At 42.3% G+C, this 24463-nt stretch overlaps 1 long non-coding RNA gene and 1 pseudogene across 1 annotated transcript; both read right to left on the bottom strand.

Annotated features, from left to right (window-relative positions):
• Positions 1-687: 687 nt before the first annotated feature.
• Positions 688-3414, bottom strand: LOC109777027 (probable L-type lectin-domain containing receptor kinase S.5; annotated as a pseudogene).
• Positions 3415-4543: 1129 nt separating this feature from the next.
• On the bottom strand, positions 4544-19657 carry LOC120973730 (uncharacterized). Its single transcript, XR_006670605.2, has 2 exons — positions 8327-19657; positions 4544-7815 (listed from the first exon to the last, which is right to left on the bottom strand). It is a non-coding gene; the product is annotated as an uncharacterized lncRNA (long non-coding RNA).
• Between the last annotated feature and the right edge of the window lie 4806 nt (positions 19658-24463).

Raw genomic sequence — 24463 nt, 5'->3', positions numbered from 1 at the left:
ACCTGGTGTTACATAGTCAAGATTGCATATGAAGTTAAGTATGTTGAAGATTGCATTCGTGCTTGGGAGCATGCGCCAAGTCTTTGGGAGATTCCTCAGGGGGCCTGATGACTGTGGCCCACTGGCTGATTGTTTTGGGGGTCCTCGGCCAGGCCCACGCGCATTGGGTACGAACATGGTTTGCACCCTCTAATTCAGGACACCATCACGGGGGTTTAACCTCCTTTTAAAAAACAAAAACTAATTTGGTTAAATGCTATATCTAGTGTGTATGTTATTTTTCGATAAAGGGCGGTTTGTATTGATTCACAATGTAGCATCAAAGGGGATACATACATAATAAACACACACCCAGACTCTGCATAATTAAGATGCACACAACCAATATTAATGCACACACACAAAGGATCCTGTTGGCAAGTAACAAAGTCATAGAAAACCAAATCTATGCCTAGGATGAATAAAAAGAAAAAAATGAAGCGAACAAAAAAAATATATTCATGAGCACTAGCACCCAGGACATATTTTTATAGAAGAAGCCCACCCAATTGACGCACTAGAAATTTGCTTCCGACGAGATTCAAACTATGGGCACAGGGTGCACCACTGTGACCCTTGCCACACCTAGTTCTCAAGCGAACAAAACAACAACAACCATGGGCATCAACTATCTCTTGTCAACACAAGGACTGTAAGAAAGGTTATCGAAAAGCAACGCCTTCGTAAAAGAAACGATGCTCAAATGCCACCGTCGCCGGATCCAACCACTAAAAGCTATATCGTGGGTTTTCACCCTAAATATAGAGTCCGAGCAAGTTCAAGTCAATGCCTTCAACAATGTAACGGGCGAAAGATGCCGACAATGCCAGGTATAACCAACTATATGTCATTAGGGTAGATTACAAACTTTGTTCCCAGCTCGTTTCGAATAACAAACTCGTCGAGAGGAGAGCAGCGACGAACATAAATACTCCCTCCGTTTCAAATTACTCGTCGCAAAAAGATGTATCTAGAACTAAAATACATCTACATACATCCATACCTGCGACAAGTAATTCGGAACGGAGGGAGTACTGCATAATTTCACAAGGAAACCGTAGTCAACACTCGGCAGTACAAGGCAAGCGTACAACTCTCCACGAAGCTCACCTCCCCGTGAGGGAAGTGGAGGCCAAGGAGCAGAAACTGCTGTGCTGCCTAGCCCCTCCCGTGAACAGCAACCCGACGTCCGGCAGCTCCATCTCCTGCTGATTGCCGCCCGGAGGCCAAACAAACGCAGGCTTATTAACCGGCGGCTCCGGCGCTGGGGCACCATCGATCAACACCTGCACCGCCGTCCTCATGGACGGCCTCTCCCTCGGGTTCGGGTGGCAGCACGCCAACGCCAGCCTCACCGCACAGTCCACCTGCGCCTGGTCAAACCCGCCGCCAAGCAACGGGTCGGCGGCATGCAAGGCCTTCCCCTCGCCGTAGAGCCTCCATATCCAGTCCACAATGTGCATCGGCAAGGGGTGTCGCGCTCCCCCGCCGCTCGAGTAATCCTCCTCACCACGGTGGTCGCTGTCGTGGATGTAGTGGTGCTGCACGGCGTTGCTGGGGCTCCTCCCGCTGACCACCTCCATGACGAACACCCCGAACGCGTAGACGTCCGTGTCGAGGCTGGCACGGCCGGTGAAGAAGCTCTCGTACGCCATGTAGCCACGGGTCCCTGCCACGACCTGCGTCGAGTGGTGCGTGACGCCGTCGTGCTGGATGACGCGGGCGAGGCCGAAGTCCCCCAGTCGCGCGTTGTACTCCGCGTCCAGCATCACGTTGCTGGCCTTGACGTCCCTGTGCAGGATCCGCTTGCTGCTCCCGTGGTGCAGGTAGTCCAGCGCCGACCCACGCCGCGGATGATCTTGTACCGCCGCTCCCATGTGAGCTCCGGGGTGTGCGTTGACGCCGACATGGACGAGGACGACGCGGTCCTTTCTCTGGCGTAAAGGAGCTTGTCAAGGCTTCCCATGGGGAAGTACTCGTAGACAAGCAGCAGCTCGCCCTTCTTGTGGCACCAGCCGATCAGCTTCACGAGGTTCCGGTGTGACAGCTTGCTGATCGTGTTCACCTCCGCCACGAACTCCTTCTCTCCCCGGTTGGTGTCTTCCTGCTTGTCCGTCGACACCCGCTTGACGGCCACCTCCAAGTTTATCCCATCGACGTATCCAAGGTAAACAGTGCCAAAGCCTCCTCTGCCGAGCTTGCGGGTAGGACTGAAGTTGGCAGTCGCACGCCTGAGCTCCCTGAGCTTAAATTTGACCGGACCATGTGCGTCGATCATCTTCTCCAGGTTGCGGTAGGCGAGCCTTCTCCGCCGCGTCAGCCTTCTCCACATGAACAGCCCAGCAAACAAACATATAGAGAACACAAGCAATGTAACCAGAGCCAAAAGCACCTTTCTCCAATGCCCTCTTCTAACTTTGACATCGATGTCTACTGTGGTGAAGTTCCATGACTTTATCTGGTTCAGTTGTGTGGCGTCGCCTGTGGAACCTGTGAACACCAGATATATGTCGTCCACTAGATACTGTGACAAATCAATGTATATATCTCCTTTGAAAAGATGCTGTCCACGGATGCTGTACTGGACTAGAAATACTCGAAGTAACTGTAATGTGCCGTGGTACCTGATACTGACCCATACATCTGACCCAGTTGAGAGGAAGATGGAGAGATTATTAAGCGGGTATTGCCGAAGAGATTTGATGCTGTTGATGTCGATGCCGACATGGTTGCCGTCAAGGTCATCCTTGTAGCTCTTCCTCGTGTCAAATTCCACGGCCACTACTCGGTTCGTCTTCACGCCGTCTGTCTGGTTGTTGCACACACCCAGCCACTGACCGCTGCTGTTGCTGGGCAACGACGGATTATTGGTGAGCACGAAGGCCATACCTTCTCCAGTCCCGTTCTGTGGGAGGATGTTGAGCATCAAATCTGTCCTGAAGGAGTTGAGCGCCGTGCGCTTGCTGTTCCACAGCTTGAGGGTCTCCTTGGCGTACACCACTCTCCCCGACCGGTGGGTCATGTTGCCGGCGTTCGGCGTGATCTGCAGGGAGTTGTTGGAGATTCCTGAGCCAGGGCTGAAGCTGAAATCATCCCTGTTGCTTGCGTTGAAGTTGGGGTAAGTGAACTGCAAGCAACTGCAGGTTCTGCCTAGGATGACAACAGCTGCACAAGCTATGCAGAAGAAGCTCGGCAGGCTGCTGGTATTGGGCTTTGTCATGGCTAAATGGTTCCTGTAGCTTCCTGCAACCTTCTCAGGGAAGAGGAAGATACCACTTCAGGTCAATGGACGAGGGGATGAGTTGACAAATACTTGGAAGAGACATGGTCAATGGGACTTGTCTGTCAGGTACATCGGCCAATACTATTTCTGTAGCTGCAGAAAAGTTACCAATTGTTAAACTAATAATCTGTGCAAAATGTTCAGCAATATGCTACTCGCCGGTAATATATTTGACTAGGTGATCATCCCCTTTTCTTCTCTAGAGACAGATTAAAAGAGGCGTGTCTGGGAGGAACGACGACGCTGTTGAACAAGTAGAACAGTGACATTAACATAAGAAAAACACTAAGAGGGTACAGGAAACTGATCCCTGAAGAACTTGGATAGAAATTTCTTTCATCTAACAATTCTTTATTGAAGATGCCTCATGAATGTAGAACTAGTCTTTGCGGCTGTTACAACTTTTAAGTGGTACCAGATTAAAAGAGGGGTGTCTGTGCGGAACAGCGAGGCTGTTGAACAAGTAAAACAGTCACATTAACATAAAAAAACACTAAGGGTACAAGAAATAGATTGGCGACAACTTTGATAGTGCCAGCCCTGAACAACCTGGGTCCAAATTTCTTTCATCTAACAATTATCTATTGAAGATGCCTAGTCAATGTAGAACTTGTCTATGGAGCTGTTACAATCAAAGAACAAAGGCATTGCCAATTCAAATATTCGCAAGTTATCCCCCCAAAGGGAAAGTTTCTCTATGATTACAATTTCTTGGAGTATTCTAGTTTGCTTAAATGCTATCTTTAGTGCGCGTATTTTCAATTATCCTCATAATGTCTTGATCTAGCGCTTAACATGGAAGATCATATTGGACCAGAGTTTTTCATGCTACGCTATATAACATGAGGCCAATTAAGTCTCCCTTTTTCGTTCTCCATCTGTAAAATCAAAACTGGAACAGATTAAAGTGCATTGTAATTCCTTTAGAAAATTTGAAGTGACTAGAAATAAGAAGTTAAGAGTACTATTGGTCGGACCAAGCCATATGTATCCTAAATGGAAGCACGGATAGAAATGGAATCAACGAAAGCCAAATCATTTTTCTCACATGTCCATCTTACTGCCAGAAATTTGTGAACTTAAAGATTTCACTTCTCACCGTAAAAAACTAACGTGGGTGGTGGCTGAACCCATCGCACCAAGCTGACAACCCTGCCTGAACCGCCGCTTTTCCATGAGTCAGTGATCTGCTGTTATTTATCTCAGCCGCCATGGTAGTACTTTTCTTCTTATGTTTATGACTTATTGTGGCTTTGTGGGACTCCAAGGAGTTTGATCTGATTAGGTCGCTTAAACAAGCTGAGGATTGATGTTCTGAGTTTAACAAACTAGTTGCATTTCTCTTGAGCCCGATTATGAAAATTTGCTATACCGCCCACATGACTTTCAAAGAAGTCAAATCTATTTCATTTGATATCCTCTAGCAGAACTTCCAGCCCTCACAATTCTCCCCTTCTTTTTAAACAAATAACAGACAAAGCAAATATGTGCCATCCTTTTAAAAACTACATTCAATCCGATTGCACCAACAGTATCAACTAATGCTGACTAAGCGTTTTTCAATTGGCATTCCCCTACCAGAAAATAACGGTGACAGAGTTGGTATGGGCCTTTAAGGATATATCTTCTCTGAACAGCTTCTTGAAAATTGATCGAATGCACCGTGGTAGTTATCTTTGTGCAACCAATAGCACTAGCGTTGGCCACACTCTCCGAAGCTTCCTTCAGTACATCGCCTATGTTGCTGATGTCCATGGTAAATCATGTATTCAGATATTCCCCCTGCGTGTATCCATAAGCTGACGCCTCTTCTCCGTGATGTTGCGGCTAGTCCCCGAGGGATTGTGTCCAATGCTGGACCAAGGCCTGGTGACGGGCTTGTACCACCGCTAAGTAACCCAGGATGATGCTTAGTTTCAAAGATGACATTCTTGATCTCTGCTGTGATCTGAACGTTCTTGGTATGCCAGAAGTTGCGCCAGATCTCCTTGGCTCCTACCGGATTCATCATTTTCCCCATGATAGACTCAGAGAAACAGGAATTGAGAAAACTGTATTGCCCCATGGAATTTGACCACCACGGCCTTGACTCTGGCTGTAGGCTCATGAAAACAGACCAAGCCACACGGGCAACTCTCCGGCACTTACAGGATTCCAAGAATGCCCATGTACATGGAGACATCATCACCATCAAGAAGTCGGCACAAACTTGAATGCAGAACACTCCAATGAACAATGCATAGGTTATTGCAACAATAACTCCACTGTAAAACCTTACTTGTTACCCACAAGGCCACAAGGAAGAGCACAAAAGCAACTACCAGTGAAATGTGAGTGAGACAACGGGGTACAGCCCCAAGCCATGTTCAAACCACCCTTGCCTAGTTGCCTTGGTGTACAGATTGTCATACATCATCCCTAGCTCAATCTCCAGAATTTTGAATATATGCTGCCCATCTGCTGCCCTGCTGGTATTTGAAAAACAGTATCAGCAGTAAAATGTTCTCTGTATGTTACCTTCCTTTTTTTTTTTTGCGGGTGAAAGGAAGATTTTATTTCATCAATCAGGACATAAGTCATTCTTACAAATATCAGGGACGTCTCCTGGTCCCGAACCCAACCACACCACAGTGCGACCTTCTGTCCGTCCAAAGGAGGCCAGATAATGGCTTGCACCATTCTGTTCCCTACGAACATGAGATAGCTTGAACATCCTCCCTTCCCTCAAAAGCCTTTGAATTTGATCAACCAACATGGTATAGCGAGACCTTCCATTTTAGCAAGCATGCGACCAACAAATAGATTTCTGACACCTGGTGCGCTAGATAAAGCATACTTCACAACTGTCACATAGTCCAATTTCAGCTTGCCTTCTAGATCAGGAAACTGACTTGTTTTCACATTAAGTAGAATCATCACCCCTAAGGGCATTTCGGCTTGCGCACTTCAGAGCTCATGTCCGCTCCACATACTTGACGATTCCAGCCACGAAGAAAAACATGGCTGGGATCAGAAACTGGATGTGTGCCGATGACTTCCAAAACACGTACAAGGCCAAGCCAATTTGGGTGAGTACATTGAGCATGTGCCTCAGCCATAACTCATTGTCCTCAATGGAGAAAGCAGTGATGGTAGTATCTTGCCCACCAAGATGAATGAGGAGGAAAGGCATCCAGAAAAACGAAAACCTGTGCATTTCTCCAGCTCCAGGCACAGCACTTTTATGCAGTGAAAGCTGGCCAAGAGCGTAGACTGCGACCATGTCAGATAGCAAGTAAGCCAACAAAATCAGAAGCCTCAGTCCTGAGTTGGTGCTGCACCACGGGAGAGATGCTTAATTTCCAAGGATCATGTGACCAGGGTTCATATCAGGGCGCTGATACATGTTCATGGTTGGCCTGTTATGGATGCGAGAACAGTGATCGCTATGAAGAAAAGCTCCAATCTTGAAGTAAAATGGACAGTTGACCTTGTCTTTCTCTGTACCAAATATCGAAGCCAAGCATTCCGCCATTGTTTGAAACCAGTGAAGCTGACCACAAGCCTGCAAAGTCAAATGTTTAGTGATGAACATCATCAAAACACATGTTAGCAGTGCTCCGGTATGCATAAGGCTCCCAGTCTATAAAAGAGTAGCGCCTTGCGTAATCAGCCTTTAAATTAATGTCTAAATGTTTCATAGATTCCTGACCTAAAACTAATTGAACCGTGATTTCTTTCGAAACATAGAAGGAGTAAAATTAGACGTCAAACAGTGATCAAAATGTGTGATGTTGCAAGAGCTGCTAGTTGATGCAAGAAGAACAGAAGGGCAAGCTGTATGTGCCAGATTCTAACCCATGTAATCTCACAAAAGCAAAATGCCTTGCGCACAACTAGCCTTCGACAGGTGCTATACTATTTGACAGACTCTGTTTCAGATGTTTTTTCAAGTGGATGAAGCTCTAATAGCATGCCAAACTTTTATTTATTATCTTTAACATTACAGATTGGCAACCAATAACTTGAAGGACTTCGATTGAGCATTAAGGTTATTTTCGAAGGAGCAGCAACTATGGCCTGCAGTACAAAGCATAACAATTTCACATTCTTTCAAGATAACACTAATCCATACTGCGTCTTATGAACTAATCTGCACCGACTCATAACTGTCAATATTAGAACATGCAGGATATAAAATAAATCATATACAGGGTTACAATGTTTTTCCAATGAAGCCATTATCTATGTCATACGGGTGTCATTTGACCAAAAATCCGCACTAAGTTCAGATAGTTAAAAACTGAAGGACGAAACCCTGCAACTGCACAAACAAGATATATTTTTAAAGTAAGATGCTTAGTGCCTCTGTCCCTGCAACAGCAAAAGAGCCCACAAAACCAAAAGGCACAAACAAAGCAGCTTTTTCTGTCGCACATGAAGACTTCCTTCTCAGGTAGGCCATGCTATATCCATCCAAAAAGTATTCCATTTCGTCCATTTAAAAACCTAATCTGCACACCATTTTAGATCATTATAAATCGGGGAAAAAAGGTCCAGGAAATATACTACCATCCAGAATACTATGCATGTGGAGCACTTGATATGCATAATTACAGCAGCGTTGTTACGGGAGCAGAATTAGTAGGCAGACGAATTACCGTTGCTCTACAGAATCCAAGTATATATTGGAGTTAGGACTGTACAGGTTAATAAAAGTTAGGACTACGTGTAGAAATGCACGAGCTGCGTGCATATATGGTCCAAGGCTAAGCCTGCACTATATCCTATTTCTGATTCAAATTCATTTCAACTCCAATCAGCCTTATTGATTCAAAGTCCACGTGCTGAATAAGCTCATCGCATGTGCTGCTGCAGCCAACAGCAAGGCAAAAAACAAGGCCTATTACCCATTGACCATATTTGCTGTTGAGCTTCTCTGTATCAGGATATCAGCACCATGAACCCATGATCAAGAAAGTAACATGCCAAATTTCGGGAGGGGAGTCGAGAGACAGGACTTACATTCTGAGATTGTGCAGTTTCCATCTTTGTTCCTGTCGTGGTCAGACCTTCGCCGGTTGCCGCCGACCTGCCGCCGGAGTCGGAGGAGGCGGGGCGGCACGGGCGTGGCAGCGATGGCGTACGTTCAGTAGTTTGTACTAGCGGCAAAATGTTACGAAATGAATGAACTGAATTATCTGAATCAAGAAAAGAAATGTGGAACCAGTAGTTTCTACTAGCTTCAGAGTTCAGACCATCTTTTACCAGGTGTACACTACAGACTGATAAATCCAGATGACAATGACACCTACTACTGTTCCCATTCAACACTTTTTACTTTTGTATTTACAGGACTACAACAGTTTCAGACAAGCCCCAGGCTAACAAAACCTATCATGATATCCCTTTTCCAAGCATGATCAGATTAGCACTCCACTAAAGTAAGACACCAACATCTGTGCATTGTGCAAAACAGATTAAAGACCACCAGTACATTTCGTGACAAAGAGATCTGTAGGAAGCAGATCAACAATCTAAATATCAGACCTTTCCAACATAAAAAATAACAAGACCAATAATACAAGTCATGTACAAAACCTGAAAACAATACAGCTCACATCCAGAAACTAGATTAATTTAAAATTGTAGGAACCTGAATTTTGTTCACAGGCTAAACCAAACAGAAATCACAATTTTCTCAGGTAAGGTTCGAAAGAGAATAATCAACTGATTCGTATATTTAAGTTCCATAGTTTTAACTAGCTTTGAACACACACAAAAAGGTACTGGTGTCCAATTGCACCAAGTAGAGGTACTGAACTATCTGAATCGAGTTTGAGTGTAAAATGTTATTTATAAAATTTGTCCCCACAATAACCAACTAGTGTACACCAAAACCAAACAAAAAAGATCATGGTCAAGCAGCAAAGAGTATCTACACAAAAATTTGTACGAACCTGAATTTTCTTCACAGGTTTAATCAAAAAAATATCACAATCTTCTATGTTAAGGTTGAAAAGAGATTAATCAACTGATTTTTTTAGTTAAATTGCATAATATTTGCTAGCATTGAACACAATTTTTTTTACTGAAGGCAACTGGCACCAAATAGAGGAACTGAATTATCTAAACCAAATAGGACAGTAGTATGAAACTAACACTTCTCATATCAAGGTTGAGTGAAAAATGTTACTCCTTACTTGTGAAATTTGTTCACCCAATAACCAACTGGTCCACACCAAAACCGAACCAAAAAGATGATGGCCATGCAGCAAATAATATAATCCCAATTTCTGGAGAACCACCAACAATCCAAGTAAGAATAATCAGGGACTAAATTGTACTCCCTCTGTAAACAATATAAGAGCATTTAGATCACTACTTTAGTATTCTAAACGCTCTTTTTTTTAAGGATAAACGCTCTTATATTAGTTTACAGAGGGAGTACTGTGCAAATGAAGAAGCTGAATTGAGAAGGATTATATCATCCAAACAATCACGAAGTTCTAGGTTGATGAGTAGTTGAACACCACATTCGAGAAGATCTGACCAAATGAAAATAACAGTTGACCGTAACGAATCAAATCAGCCATGAACAGAAACCAAACCTCTCCAGCCTTTGATTCATCTTTGACTGTAACTAAAGAAGAACATACACACATACCAAAAGCAAGATCAACTGCTACAATAAGAATCAATCAGGACACTGAATCCACCTCCTATTAAATGATGAATGATGGAACTCATGAACTCAAATCAGACCTTCTTCAAAACCCCTTCGACATGATCTCCACATACCAGATTCAGTCCTGCAACCAACGCATGGAGGCCAACACAAATGAATCGAACAAACCACCGAAAAGGCACTGACCTGACTTAGTTAAAGAGCAAAGGTTTGCCCATGGGACCAAACCTCCTAAATATATCGTGCAACCGACAGGCGCAGAAGACCAACACGGGGATCAAGGGTACATATAATGGACTGAACCTAGAGAGATATATCGCAAACCAAATGATTTAAACAGATTCCAACTCACTACCAGAGTACCAGTGATGGTGCAGAAAACCGTCAGTGACCCAGTTAGGGTGCAGACCGTAGTGGGAAGTAAAGGGAATTCGCACGGGAGTTTTACCCAGGTTCGGGGCCTCATGATCGAGGTAATACCCTACTCCTGCTTTGTTTTGGATTGATGTGGGAGCACCTCGTGCGAGGGGGTTACAAGTGGAGGATGATGAATGCTGCCAAGGTCTGAGCAATGGAACAGATGCCTCAAACTACCCCTAGCCTCGCCTTATAAAGGGGATGAGAGCTAGGGTTGATGGGGATCCTAACTGACCTCACTGTGAGAGCTTCTTGGCTTGCACGCCAAGGATAAATTTTATCTCCAAGCCTAGACCCCTGGACCGATCGCTAGGTAAGGATGCCGCTAGGCCTCTTGGGCCCTGAAGCCAGCCAAGTCTCGAGCTTCCCGGTGGACGGGCCACCCTCGGTATATTGTACCATCAGTAGCGACCGAGCTTGTCTGGAGTTGTGGAGTCTTGCTGCCTTGAGAACGAAATCCAGGCAGGCTCTTTTTCAGTGATGGAGACAGTCTAGCTCTCGGTAGCCCGACCTCAAAATCTATGTACTTGGCTATCGCGCGCCCCCAGCAACGCATCTCTGTGGCTTCGTAGCTCCTGATTTTGTGGTGCCGCGATCTAGCGGCTTTGCATCTTTCACCTTCACGGCTTTGCGGCCTGCGTCTTTGCAATGTTGCGGCTTCACGGCTGCATGGCCTCCGGCGTCGCATCTTCGCAGCTTCATGGCTGAACGGCTTCCGGTGGCAAGTCTTCTTCAAATCATTTATTGCTAGCCATAGGAACCTAGGCGTCGCTGCCACTCGCTTTGTCACATCCCGTCATAACTGTCAAAAGATAGGGAGATGGTCAGTCGGTTTCGCTTTGACCGCTGCATCATGATGATAATGCCTGGATCTCCGCGCCCACATCCTGCGTAGTGGGAAACCGCGAAGGAAATGGGGCACATGTCGACCTACCGAAGCCGTTGCTTGGGTTTCCCGGTGGGATATAAAGAAGGGGGAGAGAGACATTCCCCACTTCCTCTGTTCCTCTCGCAGATCCCGCTACTACTTCTCCCTCCCCTGTCGGAACTGCCATTGTCGCAAGCTCTTGCTCCTCGAGCCCTCCCTTTCTTTCATTCTCCACCCAAGCGAGACGCTGATGGTGCGAGGCGAGGGAGACCGCGGTCGAGGTCGTGGCCGGACCGTTCCCAAGGCCACCACCGCTGACGAGCGGAAGGACAACGCTTCCGCCAACGAGGAGGCAGGCGAGACCACAGGCAAGTGGTTCTCCACTGTGTTGGTTCAAGACGACTTTCTGCTGCCTTGGGAGGTACTTCAATGGAGGATGGCGGGGGTCGTGGCCATCCTGGCACCAGCCGGTACAAGCGAGTGTTGCACCAACAGTTCTTTTGTCGAGGTTTGGCTTTCCTGCTGGACAGCTTTGTGTGTGGACTTTTGCTCTCCTACAGGTGTCAATTGCATCATTTGACACCCAACGCCATTCTCCACATCGCCAACTTCATCACCCTTTGCGAATGCTTCCTTGGGACGAACCCGAACTTCGAGTTGTTTTGATACTACTTCCTGGTGAAGGTCCAGAAGAATGGTGATGATATCCGCGACCTTGAAGGCGCCAACCTCCAGCTCCAGCTTGAATCGGACTGCTTCAAGATTGCTTTGGCGAAGTCAGTCTGCAACTGGCATAAGGGTTGGTTCTATGCTTCGGGGCTCGTGGGAGATCTGCCGCCCTTCATCAATGAGCTACCCAAGCGTCTGAGAGATCTTGGAAGCCGATGAAGAAGACATCCAGCAACGCCCGGGGGCTGATAGACGCGGTGGAGAGCCTGATCGACCGCTGGCTGACCGGGGAGCAAGTCTTGAAGACGTGACTCGAGCCGTGAGTCCAGCCACTCGGGCTCACCCCATGTATCTTTACATGGGACCTTAAGATCCGACTCAAGCAACGACACAAGAGCTCAGCAATGACGAGCTGCGAGCCCGCATCGACACCCTAAGAGATCTAGGGTCAAACAAAATTCCGCTCACTGTCGTAATGGAGCCTTTTAGCGCTGCCAGCCCTCTAGTGACGTAAGTGTTCTTGAGCCCAGGGCCGTGTGGCCTTAAGATTCATAGTGGCTTTCCTTCTCTTCTTCGTCCTACCTTGACTTGTTGATGTTTGCAGTAGTTCGTGGCTTTCGCCGCCTTCCTATACATACCTCTGCTGCTCGGGCAAAAGCTTTGAGCCCAAGGATGGCAGCACTGCTCGAGCTGGAGCCAGTGAAGGTGACTGCGGCTCGCCGCGCTCCTTCCTACCAAGGGGAAGACCGCCGCACCGCCTGAAGAGGAGGAAAATGACGACGGCGGCAACGAGGAGGAAGATGAATCTTTAGAAGGTGAAGAATATGATGATGCCCTTGAAGAACCTGATATCTATGCATATTGGGGAGTACCCAACCCTACATATGCAAGGGATACATACAAGGTGAAAGCTAAGAACAAATTAAATAAAGATAGTTCATCCAAAATAGATTAACAAATAAGTTGCTCCCGCCAAGCCATATTTAGAACCACCGATAATCCAAGTAAGAATCATAAGGGACTAAATTATACTATGCAAACAAGAAGTAATCAAACGGGATTATATAATCCAAATAATCAAACTCCAGTTCAACACCAAAACATCATCCAAGAAGATCTGACCAAATAAAAAAACCGTTGAACCATAATAAATCAAATTAGCCATTAACAAAAACAAAACCACTCCAGCCATTGATTCATCTCTACGGAACTACTACCCTCCGTCTCTGTGGCATCCAAAGATGACATACATACGTACCAAAATGAGATCATCGAAGTCAAATTAGCCATTAACAAAAACAAAACCTCTCTAACCATTGGTTCATCTCTACATGACTGCTACCCTCCGTTTCTGTGGCATCCAAAGAAAACATACATACATACCAAAACAAGATCATCGAAGTCTACCAACCCTATAATTCCAATTTTTAAAGAACACCAACAAATCCAAATCAGAATTCATGACAAAGTTAAACCCTGAAGAAAAGAAAAGAAATAGGATAACTATAATCCTAACTCATCATGAAGACACTCCCGTTAAGACGTATAATCCAAATTTCTAAGCAAAAGGACACAAATGCAAACCAGAATTGTTGAAAACATAGACGAAGAAGAAATTAAATAGGAGAGATCATACAAACGAAGATTAATAAACAGATAAGTTGCTAATGCTTAGACATATATGATAATCCAAGTTTCTAGAGAACCTCAAATAATCCAAGTGAGAATCGTCAAGGACTAAAATTTGATAAAAAAATAAAGAAGTAATCAAGAGGGGATTAACATCCAAACAGTTAGGAGGTTCGAAGAGTGAACCAAACAACAGTTCAACTAAATAAGACGCAAACAAGAAATCTTTTTGCAATTTTTGGGTTTTGCAACTTAAACACAAAGGCGAAAGAAATGATAAAAAGAAAACAACAAAGAACAGCCAAAAAAACAACCAAAAGAACAACGGAAGAGAAATATTTTTGGGTTTTCAAAAACATAAAAGGCAAAGAACTCAAGTAAACACAACAGAAATATTTTCAGAAAATTTTTTCTCAAAGAAGGCAAACAAGAACGAAGAGAAAAGCAAAGATAAGAGATTTCCAAAGTTTCAACAAAGAGGCAATCAAATAAACTTTCAAAGAAAAAGAGTGGGATTTTTTTTCTTTTCTTAGAGAACTTCAAAAGAACAAAAGGACAAAGAAATCTTTTGGGGTATCATTTAAAAGCAAACAGCAAACAAAAGAAAAATAGGAAGAAAAAAAATCAAAAAGAACACTTCAAACAATTAACGCTCAATAAGACGCAAACGAGAATTCTTTTTGGAATTTTTGGGTTTTGCAACTTAAACACAAAAACAAAAACAAAAACAAAGAAAAGCCAAATGAAAAACCTAAAAGAAAACAAAAGAACAACGAAAGAGAAATATTTTTGGATTTTCGAAAACATAAAAGGAAAAAAACTTAAAAAAACACAATAGAAATATTTTCTGGAATTTTGGTTTTTTCTCAAAGGCAAACAAGAACGTAAAGCGAAGCAAAGATAAAATATTTTCAAAGTTTCAACAAAGAGGCAATGAAATAAACTTCCAAAGGAAAAGCAAAACGAACGAGGAAATATTTTTGTTGTTTTCTCAAAGAACTTCAAAAGAACAAAAGGCCAAAGAAATATTTTAGGGTTTATTTTAAAAGAAAACAACAAACAAACAAATAAAAGAAAAAATAGGAAGAAAAATAAATCAAAAAGAACACTTCAAACAATTGACACTCAAGAAGACGCAAATGAGAAATCTTTTGGGGTTTTTGGGTTTTGCAACTTAAACACAGAGATGAAATAAACGACAAAAAGAAAACAGCAAAGAAAAGCCAAAAGAAAACAAAATAACACCGAAAGAGAAATATTTTTTGGAATTTTGGAAACATAAAAGGCCAAAAAGAACTTAAAGAAACACAACAGAAATATTTTTGGAACTTTTGTTTTTTCACAAAGAAGGCAAACAAGAGCGTAAAGAGAAGCAAAGATAAAATATTTTCAAGTTTTCAACAAAGAGGCAATCAAATAAACTTTCACAGAAAAAGCCAAACGAACGAGAAAATATTTTCTTTGTTTTCTCAAAGAACTTCGAAAGAACAAAAGGACAAAGAAATCTTTTGGAGTTACTATTAGAAGCAAACAACAAACAAACGTCCAAAAGAAAAATAGGAAGAAAAGAAGAAAAGAACACCTCAAATAGTTGACACTCAATAAGGGCAAAAGAGAAATCTTTTTGGACTTTTTGGGTAAACACAAAGACAAAAGAAACGATGAAAAGGAAACAGCAAAGAAAAGCCAAAAAGAACAACCAAAAGAAAACAAGGAAAACAAACGAACAACGAAACAGAAATATTTTTGGATTTTCTAAAAGATAAAAGGCAAAGAAGAACTTAAAGAAACACAACAAAGAAAAATTGGAATTTTTTTTCTCGAAGAAGGCAAACAAAAATGTAAAGACAAGCAAAGATAAAATATTTTCAAAGTTTCAGCAAAGAGGCAATAAAATACACTTCCAGATAAAAAGCAAAACGAACGAGTAAATATCTTTGTTGTTTTCTCAAAGAACATCAAAAGAACAAAAGCACAATGAAATCTTTTGGGGTTTCTAGAAAACAAAGAAACATACAAAAGAAAAAATAGGAAGAAAAAAGAAAAAAAGAACACTTTGAACACTCGACACTCATTAAGATGCAAACAAGAAATCTTTTTGGAATTTTTGGGTTTTGCAACTTAAACACAAAGACTTTCAACAAAAATAAACAGCGAGAAAAGCCAATAAGAACAATCAAAAGCAAACGAAGGAAAACAAAAGAAAAATGAAAGAGAAATATTTTTGGATTTTTTGAAATATATAAAAGCAAAGAACTGAGAGAAACACCACTGAAGTATTTTTGGAATTTTTGGTTTTCTCAAAGAAGGCAAACAATAATGCAAAGAGACAAGCAAATACAAGATTTCCAAAGTTTCAACAAAGAGGCAATCAGATAAACTTCCAAAGAAAAAGCAAAAAGAACGAAGAAATATTTTTGTTGTTTTCTCAAAGAACTTCAAAAGAAAAAAGGGAGAAAGAAATGTTTTGTGGTTGCTTGTAAAAGCAAACAAATAAACAAAAGAAACAATAAGGAGGAAAAGAACCATAAAGAACACAAAAGAAGGAGATCAAAAACCAAATGAAGCCAAACAAGAAGAACGAGAAATACATTTGGGTTTTCGATCTTTAACAAAACACCTACTTCCTACTTCTAGTTTCATTGCCCAGTACTTCTTTGTCAACCTCTTCAATTGAGACCCTGACTACACCGAAGGATAGGCGACTTTAGTATCTACTAGCGGCTTCTTTTGGTTCAACATCAACAGGTTTTGCTACTAATTTTTCTTGTACCGAGTGACCACTTTTTACACAACCAGGTACATCTCCATGGATCCTTGGTACTGGATGTATTTTAATATAACTTACGATTCTTCTAGTTTGTCAGCCATTCGACCTCCAGATTCTCATGTTCATGTTCTGATTAGAATCCTGACACGGATGCTCTACTTGGTGTTGGCCCTCGACGTTGTAATTCCCAGGTCCTCTGGGTGCTTATCTGGCTTAACCTTCCCTTTGCTGCCACCGCCGCCAGTCTCTCTGCCTCTGTTACTTTGTCTATCGGCTCTTTTGGAATCATCGTCTTGGTCACTTGTGTGGCTCTAGTCTCTCATCCTTAGTTCGACATGGTCTTCTTGGATCTGTCTCTGGCGGTGTGTCTTTAGGTTGTCAGTTTGTCGGCTTAGCAAACAGGTTAAGTTACATTATCCTCATAGCGACATTGTGTCCCATCGTCCTTTTGATCTTGTTCACTTCGATGTTTGGGGTCCAGGTCCCTTTGCCTCAAAAGGAGGATATCGCTACTATATTATCTTTATAGATGATTTCTCTCGAAACACATGGATATATTTTATGCTTTTCTTCTAGTGAGGTCTTATCTATCAGTAAGAAGTTTTCCGCCATGCTTCATACCCGGCTTTCCACTCCTACCTGTGTCTTCCATGCTGATTTTGCTTGCAAGTTTATCAATCATTTATTGCGCGGATTCCTTGCTGAGCAGGGCGCACTTTCTCAGTTCTCTTGTCGTGGTCCTAATGCTCAGAATTGTTTGCTAAGCATCGTCACCTTCTTGAGGCAACTTGTGCATTGAAGATCAACGCATCTCTTCCACCTCACTTTTGGGTTGAGGTTGTTTCTGCATCCACCTACCTGATCAACGGTCATCCTTCCTTGCTTTGCAGGGTGATATTCCTCTCGAGTGTCTTTTTGGTCATTCTCATGGCTACTCGGTGCTTCGTTTGTTTTATTGCGTTTAATACGTTCTTGCCCCTCAAACTGATTGCTTAGTATATTGAATGTGTCTTCTTAGGTCACTTTTGGGTTGAGGTTGTTTCTACATCCACCTACCTGATCAACAGTCAGCCTTCCTTGCTTTGTAGGGTGATATTCCTCTCGAGTCTCTTTTTGGTCGTTCTCATGGCTACACAACGCTTCGTTTGTTTTGTTGTGCTTAATACGTTCTTCTTGCCCCTCAAACTGGCTGCTTAGTACATTGAATGTTTCTTCTTAGGTTACGCTGATGAGCATAAGGGCTATCAGTGTTGGGATCGTATCGATCAGCGGATAAGCATTCCTCGGGGTGCAACTTTTGATGAGCCTCATCCTTTCTATCCACGTCAATTCTCTCCTTCGGCCTCTCTCATTGAGGATATTTCTTTCGTGGCTTTTGCCGATACACCTATCACTCATGTATTGCCCTTGTCCATCCTTTCCAATGTGTTTTCCTATACGAGTGTTGTAGACCCCACATCATCGTCACCTGCGGCTTCCCAACCTCATTCGTCCCCTAAGGCTTCCCAGGTGATTCATCCTCATCCTCATCCTCTTCTTTACTAAACTAGTCGTCCACATCTTGTGAATTCTTCTGATGCGTCATCTTTCGATGAGCTATATCCCTCGACTACTATGTCTCCTTCTGTTGACAACGCACCTCCTCCAGCTCAACCTACTTATGGCTTCTATGCTCGCCCGCTTCCGCTTATTGATCGTTGTGGGTATTCTAGCGTTGCTCTTCTCAATACGACTTACCGTGACGCCATGTTCATTCCGAACATCGACATGTGATGACAGAGGAAATTGCTGCTATTGAACGCACCGACACGTGGGATCTCATTTTCCTTCCTCCCATGCTCATCCCATCACTTGTATATTGTAAGTAGGTCTACAAGATTTAGACTAATGGTTCTCTTGCATTAGAAAGCTCGTCTTGTGACCCGTGGCTTTCAACATGAAGATGGCTATGACTACGATGAGACATTTGCTCATATGGCTCACATGACCACTCTTCGCGCACTTCTCCTGTGTTATTTGTTAGACACTAGTCTGTCTCTTAGCTTGATGTCAAGAATGTCTTTCTTAATGGTGAGTTGCATGAGAAGGTATACATGTAGCCACCACCTAGATATTTTTTTCCTGATGGCACGATCTGCCGTCTTTGACGCTCTCTCTATGCCTTTAGCCTCTCGTGTCCGGTTTGAGTGTTTGTCTCAGCGATGACTGCAACTAGTTTTTGCCAAATGTTTATGATCTGCACTTTATAGAATCTTTCAGCTTAGGGTCAAACTTTGCATCTATATGTTGATGCCATGATCATCACTGCCAACAACTCTGAGTGCATTGCCTTTTTTGAAGGTTCGAGTTTTTATGTCTAATATTGGTCCTCTTTGTTACTTCCTTGGAATTGAGGTTTATTCTTCCTCTGATGGCTTCTTTATTTCCTATATAAGAGAATTCATTTAGTATCTTCTTGCTCGTGCTGCTCTTAGTGATAGTCACTATTGACACTGCCATGGAGCTCAACGTCCACCTTTGTGCTTCTCACAATGAGCCTTTGTTCAATCTGACGTGCTACCGTCATCTTGTTAGGAGTCTTGTATTTAGATGTCACTCGTCCAGACATTTCATATAACGTTCTCATTCTAAGTCAGTTTGTCTCTGCTCCCACTTTAATCCACTGCCAACAACTCTGTGCATTTGCCTTTTTGAAGGCTCGACTTAGTGAATAGTTTTTATGTTCGATATTGGTCCTCTTCGCTACTTCCTTGGAATTGAGGTTTCTTCCGCCTCTGATGGCTTCTTTATTTCCCGAAGAGAAGTACATTCAGTATCTTCTTTCTTGTGATGCTCTTAGTGATAAGGTCACTGTTGACACTCCCATGGAGCTCAACGTCCACCTTTCTGCTTCCGACAATGAGCCTTTGTTGTATCTGACGCATTGTCGTCATCTTGTTGGGAGTCTTGTCTATCTAGATGTCACTCGTCCAGACATTTCATATCACATTCTCATTCTAAGTCAGTTTGTCTCTGCTCCCACTTTCATCTACTTGAGTCACCTCCCCCCTATTTTACGATATCTTTGTGGAACTACCTCTCCCCGTCTCTCTCTTAATCCTATGCTCAATTTCGCTCGTCCCTTTCTACTTACTGTGTTTTCTTGATGGTTTTCTCATTGCCCGGAAGACAAAGAAACAGACTACACTTTAGTATGTGCCTTTCGATTTACACTTGGTCCGTTTCTTCACAAAGACTCAGACAGAGCACAGCACACGGCTTCCCTCTCTCTCCAAACCCGGTGTAGTTTATTAACGACCTTGAGGATTTTGGTGTTTCTATCACTACATTACTCTTCTCTTGTCACACCATACAGTATATGTGCTATCAAGATTGCACCTCACCATATGAAGCATGAGCTCACCAAGCATATTAATGTTGATGCCTCGTTCGTGCATGAACTCCAGAGTGCAGGATCATATTATTACTCCTCAAATGTGCCTTTTGATTTACACTTGGTCCGTTTCTTCATGAAGGCTTAACCGAAGCACAACACAGACTCTCCAAACCCACCCACATGGCCCAATAGTTGTGACACCTCACTCAACAAGCATGTCATGTCATCCCGAGTAGTAGATCCACATGCAGACACCGGATCTGCCCACAACCACCTGTCGTCGCGGCTAACACACAAGCGTAGGGTGGATGATGCCTTTCTCCTCTCGGTGCCCTCTTCCGGCCTTCCTCGCTTCCCCTGTCGCCGTCCCCTCATCGCTCAACTCCAGGTCCAAAAGCTAAATGGCGGTGGCGGTCCGCTCCCGACCGCTTTTTCACCCCTCCTCCACACCCCTCGTGCACGCTCCGCTCCCTGTCAGTCCGTTTGAGCATCCTTTGTCTGGCTACGGGTTGCTCTGTCGCTGTCTCAATCCCACAACTCGTGTTCCCATGGTGGGCGCAATAGCTGAATGCTCAAGCACCACCTATCGGCGAAGCAAGAGCAGGGGCAGTCGGCACCGCAATGTCTAACCAACTGTTCAAGAATTCACCCGATTAATGAGTTAATTGGCCAGTTAATCGCTACTCATCGGGTGGCCGACTCGAATAACACATATTCATCACGTTAACTTGCCAGACCAATTAAATGGTCGATTAGACCGACTAATCTGTTGTCAAGCTGATTAATCGCTGCTGGCCTGTTAACTTGTGGGCAAACAAAGCCTAATTATTTGGCCCATAAACCCTCCCGCTCCTAAATAGCTAGGGTTTAGAACCCCTCCTGCTGCTCTCATCCCCTCCCGACCTAGATGGCGACTGACCAGGTCCTCGTTGGTGTGCTGCCACTTCCCTCCTCCCATGTGTGTCGCCGCTTCCTCTTCTCCCTCTACACGCCGCTACTTCCCCTCCTTTATTTGGCACAAAACCTGCAACCAGGGGAAGGACGCCAAACCGGATCGAGGAGGAACAGAGATTACACGACTTCGACACCTACTTCTTTTAGTTTTTATTCATAGCCTTGTGCTTCTTCGTCAACCTCTTCAGTTGAGCCCCTCACTACACTCGAGATCACGCGACTTCAGTGTCTGCTAGCTGCTTCTTTTGGTTCTCCATCGATATGTTTTGCAGGTTTACTATTGGACAATTTGTACAAAAGAGAAGAGAAGGGAAATATTTTTGGTCTTTTCATTAGTTCAACAATAAAGCACATAAGAGCCAATCAGAAATTCATTCACTTCAACACTTAAGACAAGAAATCTTTTTGGAATTTTTAACTTTTGCAACTTAAATAAACGCAAAGACAAAAGAAACGACAAAAAGAAAACAACAGAAAAAGCCATAGAAAACAAAGGAAAACAAAAGAACAACGAAAGAGAAATATTTTTGGATTTTCTGAAACATAGAAGGCAGAGAACTTAGAGAAACAGAACAGGAATAATTTTGGAATTTTTGTTTTTTCTCAAATAAGGCAAACAAGAATGCAAAGAGAAGCAAAGATAAAAGATTTTCAAAGTTTCAATAAAGAGGAAATCAAATAAACATCCAAAGGAAAAGCAAAAAGAACAAAGAAATATATTATTATTTTCTCAAAGAACTTCAAAAGAACAAAACTATAAAAGGACAAACAAATCTTTTTGGGTTTCTTTTAAAAGCAAAGAACAAAAAACAAAAGAAACCATAGGAAGTAAAAAACACTACAAACACTTAAGACTCGAACGAGAAATCTTTGTGGAATTTTTGGGTTTTGCAACTTTTTTTTGAACGTCCGCAACTTAAACACAAAGACGAAAGAAACAGCAAAAAGAAAACACCAAAAAAATGCCTAGAAGAACAATCAAAATAAAACAAAGAAAAAACAATAGAGAAACAAAAGAGAAATATTTTTGGATTTTCTAAAAAATAAAAGGCAAAGAAGAACTAAGAGAAACACATAGAAATGATTTTGGAATTTTTGTTTTTCTCAAAGAAGGCAAAGAGAAGCAGAGATAAAGGATTTTCAAAGTTTCAACAAAGAGGCAATCAAATAAACATCCAAAGAAAAAGCAAAAAGAACGAGAAAATATTTTATGGTTTCCTCAAATAACATCAAAAAAATAATAAGATAAAGAAATCATTTTCGGTTTCTTTTAAAAGCAAACAACAAACAAACAAACAAAAGAAAAAAATAGGAAGCAAAAAAAAACATTTCAAACAACTAAGACTCAATAAGACGCAAACAAGAATCTTTCTAGAATGTTTTGGTTTTACAACTTAAACACATAGACGAAAGAAATGAAAAAAGAAAACAGCAAAGAAAAGCCAAAAAGAATAACCAAACGAAAACAACTAAGACTCAATAAGACGCAAACGACAAATCTTTTTGGAATGTTTGGGTTTTGCAACTTAAACACAAAGACGAAAGAAACGACAAAAATAAAACAGCAGAGAAAAGCGAAAAAGAACAACCAAAAGAAAAACAATGGAAAACAGAAGAACAACAAAAGAGAAATATTTTTGGATTTTCTGAAACATAAAAGGCAAAAAAGAACTCAAAGAAACACTTCATAAATATTTTTGGATTTTTTTCTTTTCTCAAAGAAGGCAAACAAGAACGCAATAAGAAGCACAGATGAAAGAATTCTGAAGTTTCAGGAAAGATGAAATCAAATAAACTTCCAAAGAAAAAACAAAAAGAACGAAGAAATATCTTTTTGGGTTTCTTTCAAAAGCAAACAACACACAAACAAAAGAAACAATAGGAAGTAAAAAAAACATTACAAACACTTGGGACTCAATAAGATGCAAACGAAAAATCTTTTTGGAAATTTTGGGTTTTGCAATTTAAACACAAAGACAAAAGAAACAACAAAGAAAAGTCAAAAAGAAGAACCAAAAGAAAACAAAAGAACAACGAAAGAGAAATATTTTGAATTTTCTAAAACATAAAATGAAAAGAACTCAGAGAAACACAACAGAAATAATTTAGAATATTTGTTTTTTCTCAAAGGCAAAAAAGAACGCAAAGATAAAAGATTTCCAAAGTTTTAACAAAGAGGCAATCAAATAAACTTCCAAAGAAAAAGCAAAGAGAACGAAGAAATATTTCTGTTGTTTTCTGAAAGTTTCAAAACACCAAAAGAACAAAAGGAGGGTTTCTTTTAAAAGCAAACAACAAACAAAAAAACAAAAAAACAATAGGAAGCAAATAAAACCAAAGGAACACAAAAGAAAGCAATCAAAAACCAAATTAAACTAAACAAAGAAGAACGAGAAATACTTTTGGGTGTTTGATCTTTAACAGAACACCTACGTGCTACTTCTAGTTTCATCGCACAATACTTCTTCGGCAACCTCTTCAGTTGAGACAGTGACTACACTGGAGATTAGGCGACTTCCATGTCTACTAGCTAATTCTTTGGGTTCTCCGTCAATAGGTTTCGCTACTGATTTTTCTACTACCGAGTGACCACTTTTACACAACCAAGTACACCTCTATGAATCCTTGGTACTAGACGTATTTTCAAATAGTTTATGATTCTTTGAGTTTGTCAGCTATTCGACCTTCAGATACTCATGTTCATGTTCTTACTGCTGATGGAACTTCCCTCCAAGTCGACAGTCGAGGCACTCTACTACTTCGTCTTTTCATCTTATTCTTTTGCTCATATTCCTTGGCCCATGCAGCTCATTTTAGGTGGTCAGATTGTCGACTTTGGTTGTACAGTCATTCTTTAGTTTAACTCTTGTTCTTATTAGGATCCTCAGATGGATGTTTACTTAGTGTTGCCCATCGTCGTTGTAACTCCCAGGTCCTCTAGGAGCTTGACTGGTTTAACCTTCCCTTTGCTACCATCGTCGCCAGTCTCTCCGCCTCGGTTACTTCGTTTACTGTCTTTTTGTGGCATCATCGTCTTTGTCACTTGTGTGGTTCTTGTTTCTCATCCTTAGTTCGAAGTGGTCTTCTTGGATCTGTCATTGTCAGGTTTGTCGGCTTGGCAAACAGGTTTAATTACTTTATCTTCATAGCGAGACTGTGTCTCGTCCTTTCTATCTTGTTCATTTTGATGTTTGTGGTCGAGCTCCCTTTGCCTCAAAAAGAGGCCATCGCCACTATATTATCTTTATAGATGTTTTCTCTCGACGCACATGGATATATTGTATGCTTTTCTTGTAGTAAGGTCTTATCTATCAGTAAGAAGTTTGCCCCCATGCTTCATGCCGGGTTTTCCACTCCTAATTGTGTCTTCCATGAAGATTTTGCTTGCGAGTTCATCTATCATTTGCTGTGCGGATTCCTTGCTGAGCAGGGCACACTTTCTCAGTTCTCATGTCGTGGTCCAAATGCTCAGAATGGTTTGCTGATCGTAAGCATCGTCAACTTCTTGAGGCGGCTTGTGCATTGAAGATCAACACCTCTCTTTCACCTCACTTTTGGGTTGAGATTGTTTCTACTTCCACCTACCTCGTCAACAATCAGCCTTCCTTGCTTTGCAAGGTGACTTTCCTCTCGAGTGTCTGTGTGGTCGTTCTCATGGCTACTGAGCGCTTCGTGTGTTGGGATCCTATCGATCGGCGAATGTGCATTCCTCAGGGTGTGACTTTTGACGAGTCACGTCCTTTCTATCCACGCCCATCCTCTCCTTCGACCTCTCCCATTGAGGATAATTC

This window comes from Aegilops tauschii, chromosome 2, assembly GCF_002575655.3.
Source record: "Aegilops tauschii subsp. strangulata cultivar AL8/78 chromosome 2, Aet v6.0, whole genome shotgun sequence".
In the NCBI taxonomy this organism is placed as follows: Eukaryota; Viridiplantae; Streptophyta; class Magnoliopsida; order Poales; family Poaceae; genus Aegilops; species Aegilops tauschii.
This window is presented reverse-complemented; position numbering and strand designations above follow the sequence as displayed.